This window comes from Pelophylax lessonae (genome assembly GCF_965119305.1).
Source record: "Pelophylax lessonae genome assembly, chromosome: 2".
Classification (NCBI taxonomy): Eukaryota; Metazoa; Chordata; class Amphibia; order Anura; family Ranidae; genus Pelophylax; species Pelophylax lessonae.
Genome location: NC_138769.1, coordinates 155430597 through 155451748, shown reverse-complemented (window position 1 = coordinate 155451748; position 21152 = coordinate 155430597). Strand labels below are relative to the sequence as shown.

Sequence of the window (21152 nt, the reverse complement as noted above, 5' to 3'; positions counted from 1 at the left end):
GTTGTTGTAGGTTTAATATTTTCTTTTTTTTATGTCCAAGCAATTAGGTTTACAGGTATAAATTAGCCCCATATTATTACATAAAGTGGCAGAAAAAAAAGTATACATGTCAACTTGTCAAGGTAAAATATTGGGGCAACTGTATATTCCAGCATTCAAAAGAAAATTGGCCAACGGGGAACCTTGTAGTCATGGAGGTGAAATAGTACAACACTCACTATTAGCCAGGACACAAAAGCAAATAATTAGGGTTTCTTTTTTTTTGCAGAGAAAGGGTGAGTAGAAAAGAGGGAGAAAGGAGACCTGATAGCAAAGGGGAGAAAACAACAAGCATATAAAAAATAGGAGCATAAAATGAGAAGGTTAGAGGCAATGTTGACACAGTGTTAAGGTTGCATCCACTAAGTCCGAATCCTTGGGATTGATCTCCCAAACCTCCTTATATTTATGCTTTTTCCATAAAATAGTGCATATTGTTACTATCAATTTAAGCCATGATTTCTGGTGCTAACAATAAAATGTCACAAAGTGATAAGAGGTTAAAAAAACAAGATCAAGCCAAAGCCAGAAGACCCCTAGGACTGATAAACAATTAGGAGGACCTGCCAAAGCCAGAATTGAACCTCAGTCTTTGCAAGAACTCTCTGCGCACATTGTGCGTGACTGGTTTGCAGTGCATTCATTTTGCTTTTGATAGTGTATGCATATTTTTAGTCCGGCATGCATAAGTGAATTACTGGAGTGTATTTTTCTGTAAGCACATGTATGCATGGACATGTAAGTGCATATTCATTCATGAATACTGGCCTGTTTATATGCATGAGCTGACAAATAGGTCCTCCAAACAGCTGCACTTTATGAAGTCGGCATCTCGGCTGAGCTTAATGAGAGTCTGATTTGGATATGCAAAGTGTATATGTTGAAAGGAGAGATGTAATCCTAAGGGAGAAAGGCAAGCTGAATTGCTGTGTTTTTTCCCTTTAAGGGACTAACTACATAGGTAAAGCTATAGAAGATTATTTAATTGCACAATTTCAATCATGTGCAATTAATTACCTGCTTATACTTCAAATAGATTCTTAAGTAAAATTGTACACATTCTGTATTTATCTGCATGGCTGCCCCTATTATCAACTTTCCTGCATAAACTTGTGTGGTGGCCAAACATTTAAAAAAATGGGATATTATGAGTTCTGATATTGGCTTGTTGACTTTTAAAGGTTAACTGCACTTTAAACTAGTGATCAAATGATAGAGTTTTTTTATTGCCGATACCGATACCGATATTTTGGTCATCGCATATCGGTATTGGCCGATATCTGCCGATATTTTCAGACATTTAAAAAGATTTATTTATTTATTTATTTACAGGTACTGTTGTGGAGGGATCTGGGGATCTACAAACCCCTAAACCCCACCTCTGCACTTAAAAGCATTCAAAACACCAAGTTTGGCTGTTTTGAATGCTGTCATTTTTTTTAATTAGGTGCCGAGTCGTGACATCACTTCCAGGTTTTTACATAGGGACCCGATCAGAGCCGAATGCGACTTTGATCGGGTCTTCTCTTCAGCGGCCGTGCAGGTAGGATGCCCAGGTCTCCCGGTGGGACGGGAGACTTGGGCGAGCCACGGAAGGCGGAGGGGGGGGTGTCACCTCCCGCTCCTTGTAATGACAGACTAGCGGCTTCTCAGCCACATCGGTTGTCATTACAAGACAGCCGACCGTCGGCTATGGACGCCGGTACCGGGGTGATGCTTCTAGCTGCCGGCATCACTCGGGTACAGCACTTTCCCGAAATATCGGCAATGTCGGTAACCTCAGGGCCCTATTCCGATACATCTGGGAAAGTGCAGATTGGCCCTCGATATATCGGCTTTGCTGATAATCGGTCGATCCCTACTTTAAACACATTACCTCTTTTAATATACTTCCTGGGATATTTGGAAATGTTGCTAATTTAAACATCATACCCTGCCATTCTCCTCCCTGTGCATTAGAAGAAGTTAATACAGCCCAGGCCTAAGTAAACGTTGTTATACCTACATTCAGCCTATGTGCAGTGTGTACTGTATGTCTAGACAAAGACTGAAAGGAAGGAAAGGTCCTCACTGAGCCAAAAATTATTATTTCTATGCTGCACTGCACTCATACAATCTTTGGAGATCAAAAACTGCTTGAAGCAGGCAACTTCAGTTAAAAAGCTCCCAAAGTATAAAGAAGGAGAAGACAAAAGTTAGAGGTATCTTCAAAGCTGCTTGCCATCCCTTGTAAATTATAACTACAAATTTAAAAGGTATAGGAACCCCTAAGAAACTACTACACAAATGGATCAGTAGTTTAATCTAAAAAAGATATTGATTATATGATTATTTTGCTTGCCATAACACGTCGTATTTTTCATACAATCATCTGTATGATCTGATGATTTTAATGGATCTGATGTCTGAAATGATCACAAAGTATAAAATCACCCTTTTCAATTTGATCACTTACAATGTAAAAGGTTTCTGGGAAAATTAAATTAAAATGAGAAACGAATGTTTTAAAATTGATTGTTTAAAAAGCTATGCGGTATGTAAAAATTCCTTGTGGCCGCATAGCAGGGAGTTGTAGGGATGTTTCCTTTGCCTATATACTTTGCGCTGTAAAGTGTCCCCTTTTTCATCCCAGAAAGTTGGAAGGTATGTAGGGGTGAGTCAATCCATGTGGCCACTTCTATTGTCGTCCTGTGCATGTTATGAGTGTTTGGTGCAGGATCCTAAATGGCTGTATGTCTCAAATCTGACCCTCAGCATTGATGGCCAAATCTGCTGCAGATCAACCTAGCTCATGGTAATAAAATAAATGCTAAATTGTTCAATCCATCTGGCAATAGGAAGCCTAAAGGAAACATGTACACAGAGAAATACAGTGCTTTTGCTGGTTTCCAACTGAAAATGCTAGTTGCTCAATGGTATCTGGCATCATGGTTTATGAAGGACTGATCAAGCAAAGTCAGAGTGAGGTTAAAGTTCCAGTCTTCCATACCTGTTCCAGGTAAGTAGCCAAACTGAAACAATTGGATCTGCAGCTGAGTTTCTTGGATTGAGAGGACAACAGTGCCATCTTTCCTATATTCTAAACACAGGCTGTCTTTAGAAATATGGGCAGAGAAAGATCAGATGTTTTCAAGTGGTAATGTATTTACTGATGTGGAATGGCCACCCATACAGAAACTTTACATATTGTACTTTTTATGTATAATTTATTCTGCGTGATTCTGCAGTATGGTCAGCATGATGGTTCTGTTACCAGCTCCCGGAAATGACCTGCGGAGAGGAACCAGACCATAGTCAGCAGCATATGTAAGACAGCTATAATGCAAAGAACCACAGCTTCAGTCTGGCTTATGATTCAGGATATTAATCTCATCACTGCCAGAGGGGCTTAGTGCTCAGTGCATAGCAGAGTTTTAGATCAGCTAGCAAAGTTGACAATTTTGCACTCCGACAACTATCTTTATATGATCCTGATCCAAAACTGACCAAATAGGTGAGATTATTTTTAATCAGTAGCATATGTTTGGTGATGGCAGACAAGGCTGATAAAAGTTTGACATTGATGTGTAGTCACAGAGAAAATATTCTGAACATGCCCCAAGGCAAAATTAAACATAAATTACCCTGGAAAATATCCAAAGCACAGACCTGCAATTTGCAAAATCATGTACCTTGAAGCACCCTTTATCACCATGCCAATTTTCCACTAAAGCCAGTTCAACAGATTTTATTGTCTAGTGTTCAAATAACGTAATCTGTACCACGCATAATGTCCAATACAATATCCTGCAAATGAAAACAACTGCACTTAATATGTTATGCAAATTTTGTGTATATTTGTGGTTTTTTGGTATAAGTGAATATTTAATGTAGCCTCTGGAGTTACATATGTCTCATTGGAACATTGCAAATTTGTGCACTCTGCATAACATAGTTAAAGCAAACCTGTTATTTGTTTATGTTTCCATGCATTATTTAGTTGACTAATCACTTTGAATAAAACCCATCTAACATTTCTAGCCATGGCCATCTTGAGTAAGGGCAGAGGATTGATGTAGCATTTACTTCTTTGAATCCATCTGCCCATAGCACCAGCATGCAGGCAGAAGGATGGGCTTAGCTGAGAAATGCCCATTAGGTTTCTTGGGATGTATTAAATCATTTTAGCCTAGGCCAGAATCTAAAAAGCAATTGTAAACCAGTAAAGATATTATGCCTTCCTATCTATTTACTAATACTAGCAGCATAAGGATAAAAAATAGTTACTGTAATGTTGACTGAGAAAATAAAATTCCACTTTAAGCTCTTAGTCACAGTTAAATACGCTAAAGAAAAACTGTGATTCAACCTAAAACTAGGACATTGCTCTAAAAATGCTAAAAACAGTAAGGTTAAGCATTTTACCTCCCTTTCTTGCATTGACAATGCATCTGTTGGCCATTCCAGAATATAACATCCTGATGAAATGCCTGTACCCACTTTTTTCCATTAAAGCATGCTGCTTGACAGTTCAGTTTGTAGGGAGTAAATCAGGACAAATGTCTATAGCAAAATGGGAGTTTTTTTTTTTTTTTCTGCTTTAGACATAATCAGATATGAATAGGGCTAGTAGCAACATAAAGGAATTAGAATTGTGTAACTGTGGATGTCAATGAAGTTGACCACATTAATGGGTCTTGTAGCTTGCTATTTAGAGACTATTGCAGTTTTAGAATAATGTATTATTCTCTTTATAATGTATTACATTATTAAAAATTAGTTGTGAACGTGGCCATAAACATTAGGGAAAAGTCTGGGGTACAGTCACTAAACAGTATATATATATATATATATATATATATATATATATATTTGCTTAGCTTTGGGCATAAACAGAGATTTTAATGGCACAGTCATGTTTGTTTTGGCATTTGCTGAAGCGAGGTGTGGCTCACATACTATACAGTGACAGAACTGGCTTATCTCGGTAAAAGCAATGGTCATTGGTTTTCCACTCTTTTCAAGCTTTCTTCTGCATCATTTTTTGGCTGGGGACTGTCTGACACTACCACTAGATAAGAGATCACTGCCCTAAATAAGCCCTTAAAGTGGAACTGTGGCTACAATATGAACTCTTACATATTCTTAAGCAGTAAGTAAGTGTTAAAGCAACACCAACCTCTGCAACTATTGGCACTGAAGAGTAAGTCATCCACAAATTTCCGAATAAAAGTTGTCATTTAATTCAGGTTTCAGCACCATGCTCTCCCCTCTTTCTCTACACTTATTAACTTTTTTTTAACTTTCCAGGCTAAAGGAACCCCTGCTAATAGCTTCTATAATTAACTAATTAATAGCATAGTGGTCAATGGGGGAGAATGAGCATTACATTTCTGGACAGTCTGAATAATTCATTCCCTTTGCAGATAGCTAAAAAGGTCATTGGTGTGATTTGTCGCTTATCTAAGAAATGGAGATTGCTCATTGTTTAGGAATCTGGAGGAACTCTACAGTTTCACAGAACACTGGTTCAAAGGGCTGCATTAGAGAGAAGGCTGGAAAACTGCTACATCACTGTTTAGAGGAGGGAGCTAAAAGAAAATTCAAGTACAGTAAACCCCCCTCTATCGCTGGGGTTATGCTCCAGACCCCCCCGCAATAAGTGAAAATCCGCAAAATAGAAATACCCTATTTAAATACACTCTAGGCATGTTTTTAACTTTCGCTGTACTTTTAATAGCATTTTAAACACACTTTTAAAACAATAGAAACACATTTAAACACAAAAATATTGAATTAACAATGATTTAATTAATAAAAAAATAGTAATAGGTCTTACAGAAAAAAAAAACGCAAAATACCGGGACCGTGAAAACTGGACCGCGATATAACGGGGGTTTACTGTATGTTTGCTGTAAGCTTTGAGAATCAATTACTCCATAGTGACTTAGCAAGATAAGTCAGAGGAGCTTGCTCGAAAGAAACTTTCCAAAGCCCACACACAATTTTATCTTAGCAACAAGGCCAGGAAATCTTGTATTTGCTCAATAGGTTATTTTAGTCACAACCTTTGCTAATTTGTTGGATACAGTGAAATTTAGTACTAATCACTGAAGGTTCAAAGAATGGATAAATTCATCTTTTTACTGTGCTAAAAGCATCCACATACCATTAATGACTGTTAAAGACTGCATTAACGTTTTGCAAACTTTTGTTGAATTTGCGTATATGTCACTCATAGCATATCAACGGGCATGTTTTTGATTTTGCTGGAAAACAATTTAAAAACTGATCTCTGGTCATATCAGGACAAATGATGTCTTGCATTAAAAATATCCAAACAGTTCTGAATTTTAGCTTTGCTTCTTTATTGACTTTAGTGCAGTTAGCTGAAGATGCTCTTTGCCATATCAAGTACTCATTTCCAACTTGCGCTTTGTGATTCTGCTGCAAAGAGATACAAAGGTTTGTATTTTGAGTTTATCTTGCAGATCCTGTCTCTGGGGAAACAACTAGTTCAATTGTAAACACTGATCACATTACCGGAGAAATGTATTAGGCAACACAACATCTCTTCGAGAAAACCGAGTGTGTTATATCCCTGCAAGCTGTACAAAATATTTAAGAGGGATTTACACCTACGCCTAAAAAAAATCAGTGAGAACCCTTTTCAGTGCTTAGTAGCGTCCTGTGGTTGGACCTCCTCCTCCAGATCATCACTGTTTTATTTGAGGATGTTCCCAGTAGCTGTAGCATTTAGAATTTATCACTTTATTTATTTGAAAGTAAAGCTATACATTCCCAGTAATAGATGGATGGATCAGTGGCATACCAATGCTTATCAGTGTCCTGTGGTCAGACCTTCTCTTCCAGACCATCAATGTTTTATCTGAGGATGTTCCCGGTAGCTGTAGCATTTAACATTTATCTGTTTACTGCTTTGAGATTAAAGCCATAGAATCCTAGTAACAGATGGATGGATCAGTGGCATGCCAACGCTTATCAGTGTCCTGTGGTCAGACCTCCTCATCTAGACCATGATTGTATTATCTGAGGATGTTCCCAGTAGCCGTAGTGTTTAGAATTTATCTGTTTACTGCTTTGAGAGTAAAACCATGCTTCCCCAGCAATAGATGGATAGATCAGTGGCATACCAATGCTTAACAGTGTCCTGTGGTCAGATCTCCTCTTCCAGTCCATGACTGTATTATCTGAGGATGTTCCCAGTAGCTGTAGCGTTTAGAAATGATCGGTTTACTGCTTTGAGAGTAAAGCCACACTTTTCAAGTACTATATGGATAAATCAGTGGTGGGAAGGAAGCTTGAACACAGAAAAATGATGTGGATAACGATAACATAGACCCAGTACTGCAACCTTAGGGGTTGGAAAGGTTGCTGTTGACGCACACCCTGAGCCCCTACATACTCAACGGTCTGGAAGAGCTGACATCATATATTTACAATCCCCAGTATCAGATCCACCATTGTTTCTTTAAGCAGTAAGTAAGCATCAGTAGCTGCAGCATTTAGAATTTACCGGTTTAATGTTCAGAGAGTAAAGCCACACATTTCCAGTAATATATGGATGAATCTTTGGCATAACAATGGGGGTTTTTCATTTGTCTTAATGCCTGGTGGCTGGAGGGAGGCTTTTGAGACAAATTAAACACAGAAAATCTATATTTATGAAGATAGCACAGACCCAAATCTTTATCGTAATGGATCAGACAGGTTGCTATGGACGCACAACCTAACTCCTGTATAGGCAACAATCTCCAGTCCCGAATTACCCTTTCTTTCTCTGAGAAGTAAGCATAATTCTTGTAGCTGTCTGACCAGTGTAGGCTTATTGCCCTTACTCTAAAATGAATCATGTATGCCTATTCCAGGCTACTGTAAACATTTCCCAGTGAAACTCCTCAGCTACAAACTGATAAGACAGCTTTGCAGTTAATCAAAAAATTCTACAGTTTTAGACCCATTGTTAAACAAACTCAAATATCAGATCTATCAGGTTTCAGTATAGGCAGTCCCTTACCATTCCCTTTTCCCATTTTTAGTTTATAACATAGAAGACCAAGAAGGTAGTCAGGAAATATAAATGCCTTTGGTAAAGTTGATAAAGTTAGATATTTAATTGTAATGTGGATTTATGATTATATTATTGATACAAATTTCATAAAAAATGTAAATTCCCCAAAAAATGCTACAGTCTAAAAAAGTTTGTATCAGACATAGGCATCATTCACATGGGTGCAGAGGGCCTTAAACAGTAAATAAGAGTGAATTTATTTATTTAAAACAATAAACATGTTATACTTACCTGCTCTGTGCAAAGGTATTGGGCCAGAACCTCCTTTTCTCGGGTCCTCTACCATTGCTCTGGGCTCCTCCTATTCTCGGCGCACCACCACAAGAAGCAGCTTCCAATGGGGAGCACCTGCAGACTCGCTCCCCAGTCAGACTGACACACACACACACAGCATGGCATAGCTCTGCCCCGTGCTGTCTGCTCACAGGATATGATTGACAGCAGAAGGAGCCAATGGCTCCCACTGCTGCCTCTGTGAGCAGAGAGAGAGGATAGAGCCACTGCAGATGGAGACAGCACTGGATTGCGATCGGGCTCAGGCTCTGTAAATATATGGGGGGGGGGGGGGGGGAGATGATTCAAATGCAGGGGCATTTTTAACCTTAACGAATACATTAATGTAAAAGAATATCCAGCCTTTTGAATCATGGGATCCTTAATTAATCCTGTCCTGATTTCATTAACATTGGTAGCTGAAGCCCTGAAAAGGAGGGAGGCTTTTTCCACTGAAATGCTTTGGCTGTATTTGATACTGTTAATCATTAAATTATTTTAAAAGTCATATGAACTTTTGTTCTCTTCAGGACATACCTAATAGTATTGTGATGGTAATTATTATTAATGCCACTACAATGTTTGCATGGTGAAAAAAATCTTGTGAGCTGATGGAGATAGAGTAGTTAGATGGAAAATGAAGATAAAAAGTGTATTTCTTACATTGCTGCCCCATTCTTCCATTACAATTTATATCCTCAGCACTGGTCCCTAGTAGTGTACAGATTAGGCTCCCCTGCTACCAGTACTTGATTTCGATCTTCTATTTGCTAAGATCATTGGCACTATTGTCACAGTTGACTGTGCTGCAAAAAAAGGATGCTAGGGGACCCCACTGAAACTGTGCTATGGGTCCCCATTATCTGTAGTTATACTTCTGGGATGGATACAGAATTTTTTTTCTCAATTAATAAGGTTCAAATTAAAGCAGAACTAAACTCTCTCAATCAACATTAACTACTTTGAATGATTATTCTGCTAGCATTAGTAAATAGATAGGAAGGTATATTACATTTTCCTATTCAAACCTTTTTTTATATATATTCTATTTTTTTCAGTTGATTTCTGGTTTCTGACCTAGGCCAAAAGGATGCCAAAGATGACATACATCCCATGAGTCTTCATGGGCATTTTTTTTATTTTATCTGGAGGAGGGGCTTACCTAGCTAAGCACACCCCCTGCCCTATAGGCCTGAGCTATGTGCAGGTGGATTCCAGGAAGTAAATGCTACATAAATCATCTCTTCTTACTCAAGATTGTCACAGCTAGAAATGCAAGGGGGTGTTTTTCAAAGTTATTTCTCAACAAAATAAAACATGGATGGATGAGTTAGCTTTTCAATATTAAAAATGAATTAAATAATGTTTTTGGTTTGTGATGCTCAGATACAGTTTAGTCTGCTTTAAAGATTGAACATGGCTATGCTTTAGTATGTTTTTGTTTGTTTCTTTAGTGTAGAAAATTAGGAAATGTGTTTTAAAATCCTGCTGTCATAACTGTCTAAATTCTACCCTTGTATTACCTCCCTACAGTACCATGCACATACTTAATCAGTCTGGGAGTGTGAGTCAGTCAGGCTATAACTATCTGACATGTTTTCAGGCATTTGGGCCGCAATGAAAGTACTTACAGCTTGCAGGTAAAATAGAAACTAGTGTGGACCTCAGCAAAATGTATTCACTCATCGTGAACTGACAGGTAACACGGGAAAGTACAGAGCTGTATTAATTATTTGAGGTTTCACCTCCTGGCAATACAGTGTGGCAGGGTGTGGCTGAGGGAAATTGCCTCTATTTGGTAACAGTTTACATACAAAATGCGTATTTTGCTTGGAGTTCCACTTTATTGTCTCACACTGGTCTTGTATATAAAGCTGGGATTTCAGCCAGGGTTTCCAGTAATGGGCCAGCTGTTTTCTGTTCCAGACCACAAAATCGAACCCTACAGTTTTAGTAATTAAAAAAAATGAAACAGTGCACAGTTGTGTCCTGCTAGTTAAATAATGACATGAAAGGTTTTTATGTTAAAGGCATTTCAGGCAAACATTAAAACGGAATATGAAACAATCACATTTTTGAACTGCCTCTGAATTGCAGTAGCAAGGTGTTTCCTGAATAGCAAGAGTCGTTGTTTAAAATTATCCTTTCCATTCCCATGCTTGCAAATATTGTTCTAATTTGCAACACACTTCCCTAAAATGTGGAGCATGGGCATACTAAACCATGCTGTTGCTGATATGCAAATGTTGACTTCTTGACAGAAGTCAACAAGTAAGTCCTCAACTCTATCTCTAACTAGTCCCTCTGGCCATTGATGTATACAGTGATCAGTGACCCACGAGAGTCGTAGGAAGGTCAGAGTTGTTTTTGACATGCGTGCTGTTATTGATAGCCAGGCTGCAACTTCTTTATGCTGTATAAAAGGCAATATCCGCTGGAGAAATAACTGGATCTTGGGAGATAGTTTAAGCTGTATATTTATCACTGAGTTTGCACCGCTGAAATGTTTGAATAGTTCATACTTGACAGAACATGTAACCGTATAAAAAGTTCATGCCCATGTGAAGTTGCTATAATCAATATTAACCGCTTCCCCGCCACCCGCCGCCTTTTTACTGCGGCAGGGTGGCTCTCCTGCACAAAACGACGTACACCTACGTCGGTCGCGCACGGTAAGCTAGGGGGCGAGCAGCTCGGCACTCGGCAGCGGGAAAGCCGATGCATGGGTCAGGCGGCTCCGATTGCCATCTGACACCCAGGATCTCTCCCCGCTGAGAGAGAAGAACGGTCAGCTGTTGTAAACACAGCCGACCGTCCTTCTCCCTGGAATGATCACAGAGCTCATGTGATCCTTCTATATAGGATCACATGTCTCTATGGTCATTTCAGAAGACACGCCCCCCCCCCCAGTTAGAATCACTCACCTAGGCTCACATTTAACCCCTTGATCACCCGTAGGGTTTACCTCTTCCACGCCAATGGCATTATTACAATAACAGTGCATATTTTTAGCACTGATTACTGTAGTAATGTCACTGGTCCCCCCCAAAAGAGTCAAAAATGTCAGTCAGGGGTCCAATCTGTCCGCAGAAAACAAATTGGCCTAAAATGTTAAAATATTTTGATTTTTAAATTTTATTTTTTGAGAATGTCATGTAGCAGAATGTGAAAAACATTGTTTTTTCAAAATTGTAGCTCTTTTTTTGTTTATAGCGCAAAAAATAAAAATTGCACCCCCCTCCCCCGCTTTTCAAAAGTGCCAATTCTTCAAGAGGAGGGAATCCTTGAAGTGAAACTTCCCCTTTTGGGTGGAGCTCTGCTTTAATCGAATGTGCTGCCTACAGTTTGTGTTCATTACTTAAAGGAGAAGTGCGGAATTGTAAAAACTAACACATACTCACGTAGATGGCTAAAGCATTCATCTGATGCTGCAACTGTCCCCCACCGGCTCTAAGACCGAAAACCAAGTGATCACATGACTGCCATTTATTTAGTTCTTAATCTTCACTGAGCAGAGAGCCATGATTATCAGTTACCGGCTCTCTGCTCTGCTCCTGCAGTGCTCACTGTAGTGCCAGGCTGGAAAGGAGGCAGGAGCATGTGTCTCAAGCTGTCAGCATTGCACTGGAAGGCTGAGCAAGCTTCTAATCAGACAGCTGGGTAGATCACGACTTTTAATGCTGGGATCCCTGCAGAGCTTGGGCTGGCTCTGTGGCATCAGCCGACAGCAGACTTAAGCCTGCTGTTTGCTAAATCTGGGACACAGGAGTTCAGAAATAAGTGCACTCCTGTGACCCACATAAGAAATATGGCCAAAAATGTTTTGGCCATACTACTCTTTTAAAATACCATTAAACCTCAGCATTTTTTCATTTAACAAATTGAGCACCAGAAAAAATATATATTTTTTTAATTTTTTACCCCAGCACTTTCAGTTTACACCTTTCAGTGCTGCTGGTTCCTGTTTTCTTAGTGTTGCTTTCTTGAATACACCGTCCTTGCAGGAAAGTGTTAACAGTGGACAGTGCAGGCTCCAGCCCGTCTCTTGGAGAGCCAGCCAATAGCTTGAGAAGGAAGGAGAAAAGAACAGGGAAGCACCTTTCTATCCTATGCAAGAGGGCTGTGTGTTGATATTAAAGTGACATTAAAGGTTATTTTTTTTGTTAAAAAAGTATACTTATCTGCTATCTGCTATGTGCAACAATATTGCACAGCGCAGTCCCTTAGCTCTCCTTTGGCAGTCCCATGCTGGTGTTCACCCTTCCTTCCTCTTGGTGCCTCCTTAGCAAGCCGTGTGCTAAAGGGGCACTCATGTACATGCGCTACTCGGCTTTGTGCATCCACAGCGTAGTGGCATGGACTGACAGCTCATGTGGGCAGGACATCTCTGTACAGAACCTTCTCCAGTCTCATGCTTGTTCTATTGTTAGCTTTTTGAGTGGAACATTTCATGTATTTTACTATTTGATTATTAAAACTGTATTACACCAAGAATGTGCTTGACAATACCCTTTCCCTCCCTAAAAAATAAAGAAACTGCAAACTCAGTAAGTGATTAAATCAACTACTGAAAGTGCTCAAAAAATGAAGGCATAATGTCACTTTAATACCCAATATCCAATAGCAGCAGGCAACCAGCTACCAGCTTTAAATTGTTTTGCGCAGGTTGGAACATGAAAACAGTTCTTTGGATTGGCTGACCTTGCTCTCTGCATTTTTGCTTTTTAATGGTAAATCACAGCTTTGGGAATAAAGTAGCTCAGGGAAAAACCAACACAACACTTGGATGTGGAAACTTACCTATTATAAAAATACAAAGCATCTTAGCTTTTGCAGCAGATATTATTAGTCTTTTAACTAAGCAATCACATAGAAGTCTTGTGGTTATTGGCTTACCACCATTACCAAATGAAGTGAGTGATTGTAGCTGGGAGGCATGTTTCCACATCAGTGTTTTATTACCAGTAGAGAGCTTTTTAACAAGCTTGTGGAAACAAAGCCATAGTCTTCGGGCCCTTTTATGCAGCTGGTCCCGATCACATCAGACTGTCAGTTTTTCAGGCAAATCTGAACAAAAGTTCAGTGTTAGTCCATGGAAACGCAGATGTAAACAGACGTGCCTCTGTTTACATCAGGTTACCTCCAAGTCCATCTAGGTCTGAAAAAACAAATAGAGGAGGTCTTTTCTATTTGTTGGACCTAAACATGACAGACCTGAGGTAGAAGAATGCAAGCAGATACATGTGGGTTTACATCTGTCTGCCCATAGATCTAACATGGGTCTGTTAAAGCCCAACTCTGGGCTACTATGGGTTTAATAGCTTGTTTAGTCTAAGGGACTGTAAACAAACTTTAACTTGATCCACTGATGCCCCAGCAGACGCTCCCTAATGCTCCAGCAGTGGATTGCCTATTAGCGTCATCATGTCCAATACAAGGCTATGGATCCATTTTGGTCTTGATGAAGTCAGGACCTTAGATGGCTGGAGCATGGGGTGAAGATGCTTCAGTGATCAGTCTAGCAGCAAGGAGGAGGTAGATTTCCTTTTACAAGTTCCCTAGACCTAAACACTCATTTAACCCTTGCAGTGCGGATGCAAATCCAACTGCAAGGGATCATTTTTAGGTTTCCTGGAGTTGGGCTTTAAGCCCTGTTATTATCTTCATCATAAGATGGAGGGAAAAACTATACAGACTCAGTTGTGTGTGTATATATATATATATATATATATATATATACAGTGCCTTGCGAAAGTATTCGGCCCCCTTGAACTTTGCGACCTTTTGCCACATTTCAGGCTTCAAACATAAAGATATAAAACTGTAATTTTTTGTGAAGAATCAACAACAAGTGGGACACAATCATGAAGTGGGATGAAATTTATTGGATATTTCAAACTTTTTTAACAAATAAAAAACTGAAAAACACATTGAATACGTGCGTCAAAGGAAAATGCACATTGTTACATTCCAACACACCTCCATTTACAGGCACAGATCCAAATAGATCCTAAATTATTCAGACTACAATTTAGGTACATTTAAAAAGCAGCCACATGGCCATACTGCTATTTAAAAAAAAAGGGGGGCTCCATACATTCATAAAACATTGTGCATTGCTCTCCGCTGACTTTGGGAGTTGAAAGCCAAGGAAGCACAATGAAAAAAAGAATGTTTAAAAAATAAACAAATAAAAAAATCCAGGAGGAAAGCATGGTCAAAGTCATGTGACTGACCCTCCTCCAATCAGGGAGCCCTCTCTATTACTGTAGGCTCAATATCACAGCCTTTATTCTTTGAATGGGCCACAACATACAAGCTGTGATATTGAGAAATACTAGAGAGTTAAATGGAGATCAAATAGTGATATTCACTCTATGTATCTCCCTCTAAGTGTGTAATAGTTGTGTACTGTATGTATGTAATATATTGTGCTGCCCCTTTATACTACATGCAGTCTTACAAAAATACCAAGTATGAAAAACACACCATGGTACTTTGCACTGCTTTATTAAATAACATCAACTGCCCTAAATAAAATACTGTATTAGCAGGGGAGCAGTCATATAGATTTATAATTATAATCTTCTGTGACAGCATTATATGCACCGTGCATTTCCTGTTTAAACTCTACAAATAATTAAATACATGATTGAGGTCACAGATCAAGCAAAATGACTGCCTCCTGCAGACTAAATTCAGTGACTTTACTATTAAATATGAGAAAACAGCAGCTGCACACATCAAAAAGAATAGATTCATGAGAAATCACATTATGTGAAGATAATTATGCTTCATTTAGAGGATTTTGGGGGTGTTTTCCCCCCATTGAGTAGATGAAACCCAATCTTTTAAGTATATATTTCCTGTAAGTATAATTCATGTTATCAGGTCAATGAGCCTTTAATATCAAATACAATTATGTTATTGTATAACCACAGTCAGAAGTTTCAGGCGATCTCAAGGAAGCAAACTATTTGTTTATAAGCCCTGGAAATTTTGTATTATTTTTTTTTTCTTATAAGTTGAATTCATGCATATCAGCTACTTATGTTTATCTGTTTGATTTATGATACCATCATAATGACTTTACACAAAGTAAAGTAACTGCAGACTTGATAAATAGTTTTATCAATTAAACACAGTGCTTGAAAAATACTTTATAAAAATAAATTACAATTTTCTCAATAAAAAATGGTTTATGAAGGATCATTGAGTTTACAGGTTTACAAAGTGGTTTCATAAACTGCAGTGGAATCTAATTTATATTTGTCAAGAGGACAAGTCATTTTCCCAAACTTCACTTACTTCGGTAAAGCCATTGAGAATTTGGACTTCTTCCAGTGGCACATACAATGCTGTTTAAGTTGAGTCTCCCTGTTTCAAAGACCTGTCTATATCATGAAAGCTGCTATTTGCTTTTTACAGTTATCTAGATAGATCTTGTCAAATTACAGCTTCCTCTCAAATAGACAATTTAGCCCATTGTTGTGGATATATCCAGTTTGTGGTCTATAATCTAGCACCTGCTTCATATTCAGACACAGAGAGTATGCTTCCTCTAATTGTAGTCCACATAGTATATATATAGTATATATATATATATATATATATATATATATATATATATATATATATATATATATAATATACATAAGAAAAAAGATCAGCTTAAACTTTTGCTTCATGTTTTAATTTGTAATGTTTTCAAGAAATTTTACATTTTATTTAATTTTTATTTTAAATTATGTATTTTATTTATTCTATTTTAAACACGATTTGCTTTTTGACCTAAACTGTTTAAGAATGTAAAAATGTGTTGTGTGAATGTGTCAATGACTTGCACAGATGCAAAATAATCTTCCACATATTGTAAAATGTGTTTCCTGGGATCAGCAGCATCGCCCTCTAAAGGAAATAATGAGATTTTACTTTTGATTGAGGTATTTCAAGAAAAATACTACATTTTACCCCTAGATGGTGCTGACAATCCAAGGAAATAAATGTATTAGGCAAATGATGGTGAAGATTCGTTTTGCTTGAGCAAATGTGTCAATCATATTTATTATAGATCCCAGACAGTCAAAAAACATTTTGAAGAAGGTCTATCCCTTTCCACTACTAAAAATGTGATTTTGCCTCTATAATGGTAGGGAGAATTCCTATCAATTACTGTCCTGGCAAATAGGAAATCTTATTATTTTTCTTTTAAACCAGGTAATGGGGTGACTGGGAGGGACGGGAGGGGATTGTCATGGCCAGAGATGGGCTGTAAATTTTTATGTTCATTTATCTGAGTCTTAAAAATATCTAACTCCAACATTTTGACCAATATATTGTGTTGGTTGGCAGTGAATTCCTCTCATTATAACATTCCCTGGAGCGGTGATGTGCAGTTCCTGTGGTCCACAAAGAGACTTGGACTACCTCACTTTGCACAGATACTTCTAAAGCCTGTACAAATATAAAAGAAGAGACAGTACTTATATTATTATTTATATATTTATTTTTTTGACCCAGTTTACCATATATAAAAATGTTTACCACATAAAAAAGAATTGTGTTTAAAAATTATATTTATATTTTATATACAGTATGTGCATTAGTCCATAGCAGTCAGTGAAAACTTTGACTCATCCAGAGCACATATGGAAAGCATAAGTCTGATTAAGTATTAAAGGTTATCGCCCTACTACAGACTTCATAATCCCCTACCACTTGTGGTTCCACTTCCCCCAATGGGGACCCCAACAGCTGTATTTTATGCTTTTTAACTTACAATTTTCAGGAGTCTTTTGACTATTTACATATCATGTTGGGTCTTCTACTGCTTCAGTTTTTTTCCCAGCTGCAGGAGGTTCTGGGTAATGCAGAGAGGGACATTGATGTGAAGACTTCTCTGCATCAATACACTTTAAGTGCAATGCATCATGCTCAGGAGGTGGGGCCATGATGCCATGCACTCACAATCTTTCCTCAGTCTTTTGGGTTGAGGTCTGCTGGGCATCATTCATCCTGAAAGACTGAGGGCATCTTGTGTTGAAGAAGAGGTACTGCAGGGACAGATCCGTAATGAAAGAAAATAATGCAGTAGGCTTCTTTTTTATTTATTTTTTTCAAGGACAGATATAAAGGCCTGGAGTTGGCTTTAAAGAAAAACTGTAATTAAAATAATATGTAGGTTGGTCTGACCTGAATCTGAAAGACATGATTGTCTATCTGTCTCTGTATTTAGTACACTTGAGCCACTGACCCAGAACAACCATGCATATTAGGAAAGAGAGACTGAGGTCAGAAATTCTGATCTGCATACTAGTTTCAGGGCAGTGACTCAGAAAGTGCAAATTCCATTGGATTATAATGACAACCAAAGAACTAACATTTTCAGCAAAGGTCAGAAACAGCCAGCTCCATATTTCCTCAGCACAAGTTTCCTTTGATTCACTATGGTCATAAATAATCTTCATTGACATACATATGTTTTGTGAGTAATATTGCTCCTGGTGAAAAAAATATATTACATAATTGCTCACTGTCAGCATAGACAGGTGCATAAGAACCACATTCAAATGAATACCGCATGTCAAAACATATTAAAAATTAATGTAAATCTAAATACTTGGGTCATTGTGGATTCTGCAAATATAACTAATCCTGCCTGGAGATGGATAACAAATTAGGCACACAAAGTCCACAGACACAAAAGGCCGAACAATGCTGTCCTGTCCGTTCTTTGCAAAGCTCATTTATTTCTAATAAAAATATATATTTCAAATATAATTCCCCACTTACTGACAATTGTTTGTGATTTCTTCAAGTACATTTTTTTTTCACAAAATCTGAAGTATTTGAACAAAAAAGTGCTTTGCAGAGGAAAACGCAGAGCAGAATTTTGATTGTGGCAGCACTTTTCTGAGAGAAAGGGAATTTTATATAGCAATTAGTGCTGTATTTCCATGTTTTATATCTATTAGAAAATGATATGCCGACAACAAAATACCTTCTTATAAAATCTTCAAGACTGAATTAGTTTATCATATAGCAGCTAATTATCCATAAGAGGTCTTAAAAGAGTAACTTCACCTCTTTTGTGTTTTCTTTTTTTAAATCCCCCTTTTATTTTTTGGGTGGACTCAGCATAATACCCGGCTCCTTCAGCCAACCCGATGCATCATGGAATGTGCGACACAGATATCCCACGAGACATCAGGAGCGGGGTAGACATAATTCTTACCTAGGTGTGGAGGGGGAAGAAACAAAAAAAAAAAAAGAAGAATTGGGGGGGGGGGGGGTGAAACGGTGCAGTTATTTTTGCAGTGAAAATTATCTTTAATGAAGGGGCAGAAAACAAAGAATTGTGTACTTGGATGTTGGTGTGCCTGCATGTATCTCATGCATGCATTTATCTTAATAGTAGACTTTATTGAGACTTATTGGGTCAATATTTTAAACTTCCGAGTAAAAGTATTCACATAGTAAAGGGTTAATACCTATCCCTCCTGCTGGCTTCAGAAAGCCCCAATGGATGAAACTTCTTTAGCATTGGGCACACCTCTGGGTTGTCCAATGCATGGTCCCCTGCTGGGTACTGCAGTTATATCCCCCAGCATGTGTCCTGTAGAAGGAACCATAGCATGCAAAGGGGGACTAAGCATCTGGCACTCTTGGAAGTGTTGGATGCTGAAGATTTTAAGAATAAGCAGCTGCTGAAATCAGTTAATAAAGTCAATGAACACTTTTACCGTCTTTGTTTGCAGCAGTAGAGAGGCCACAGCCTGACTTTCATTGTCCTATTGCATCACACTGATTGACAGCATCAGCACAGGAACAGGAACACCTATTCCATCATTCTCATGCACATACTAGCTTGTATTTTATGAGTATAAATAAGCTGTCCTTTACAGACAGGAAAAACAAATGGGAATCAATAAAAAGTTCTAACTAGGTCAGCTCCCAATTTTAAGGTGTGTCAGAGTTTTCCACCTCATCTGTGGTACAAGAGATATTCAAACTTGACAAAACAAAATCATAAGATGATAGGTATTATCAGACCTATTCATGGTTAAACAAAGTGAAAAGTGATGTAGTTCATAGAAACCAGAATTATATGGAAAATCTGATTTTTTTTTTTAGTAATAATACTGCAGTTATTGGATGCCAAATACACTTCCAACACCTTTGTGCTAAATGATATAGGCCAAACCCTGCTACATGTGATACATATCCCCACCCCCAGCTGGAAGAATACACAAAGGGATGCTTTGCAATTACACAACTGCACAATAGTAAAAGTTTTCTTTTTTAAATGACTTACTAGTACGGGCACTATATAATATGAATATTATTAGCATGTCTCTATATATGCATTCTCATATACTTTTTAGCTAAATTCAATATTTTATTGCATAGTTACATTGTTCAAACCTGAACCAATGTAAGTATGCATATACCATACCTGTGTAGTGAAAGTGGAGTATCACCAAAGTAGCCATTGCAGTCTTTTGGGTTCTGTGCCAAGCACCTGCCCTGCTGAATAGTGATCATGTGGGGTTGCTAGCTTGGCATGGGTGCCATTCACAGAACGCCTTGTCTTTTTCCCATTTGGATTTTTTTTTGCCGGTCGGTAAGAGCGCAGGGAGAAATGGGAAGGGTGGAACTTTTGGAGATAGGCTTTAAAAAAAAAAAAACTCCATATAAAGTCAAACCTATGCCCCCCTCCTCATCTTTTGTCTACAATAAATGCCTGCAATGTGGTAATGTGCTAATGTAATTGGTCCTAAAAATATTATGGTGACTTTTTGAACTCCTAGCACACTGCAGACAATAGGGCAGGGATCAGGGACATGTTGGGCAGCAGGAAAATATGCACAGTGGACTCACCACCCATTGCTGTCTTTGAAATACCCACCTTTTTGTGGCTAGTCATAAGTAGAATAAAAACAGAGCTCCAATTGCTATCTATCTATCTATCTATCTATCTATCTATCTATCTATCTATCTATCTATCTATCTATCTATCTATCTATCTATCTATCTATCTATCTATCTATCTATCTATCTATCTATCTATCTATCTATCTATCTATCTATCTATCTATCTATCTGTCTGTCTATCTATCTGTCTGTCTGTCTGTCTGTCTGTCTGTCTGTCTGTCTGTCTGTCTGTCTGTCTGTCTGTCTGTCTGTCTGTCTATCTATCTATCTATCTATCTATCTATCTATCTATCTATCCAGTATATCTATCTATACTTTGATTTCATTTATAGAATATATACTGATAAAACATGAATATGAATTAAAAAAACTCCCTCTCAGCAATGCATAAATGTTGCATGTTACATAGTAGACGGCTTACATGTCATTTATTGAACTTCCCCTTTAATAGACATTTAAAAAGTCTTCACAAGGATCTTTGCTAACTGCTATATTTACAATCCTGTTTTCTGGACGTTAAGCTCATCATCTTTTTTATTTTCTTTGCACAATGGCCATTGCTGCCCATGATAGCTACATTTATTACCCACTATTTTCAGGTCTTAGGATCATATTGAGTGTTCGCTGGGGACTATTCCTGGGGTAGGCGTATCTCTTGATTGCCAGCTCATGGCAGATTAATGGATCCCAAGGCGGTAATACCATTAAAGGAACCATGTCCCTGTCCCCATGGACCCACTGACTGTTTAACTTGACATCATTACTGCTAAATCCATTGTCAGAAACCTCCCCTGAGGTGGTCTGAAGAAAGTCTTATGATAACATGTGTATGGCT

General features: G+C 38.1%; 1 protein-coding gene across 1 annotated transcript in view; it reads left to right on the top strand.

The window, feature by feature from the left end:
* RTN4RL1 (reticulon 4 receptor like 1) overlaps positions 1–21152 on the top strand; it is a 263221-nt gene that overhangs the window by 97811 nt on the left and 144258 nt on the right. The gene's annotated exons all lie outside the window — the stretch shown is intronic.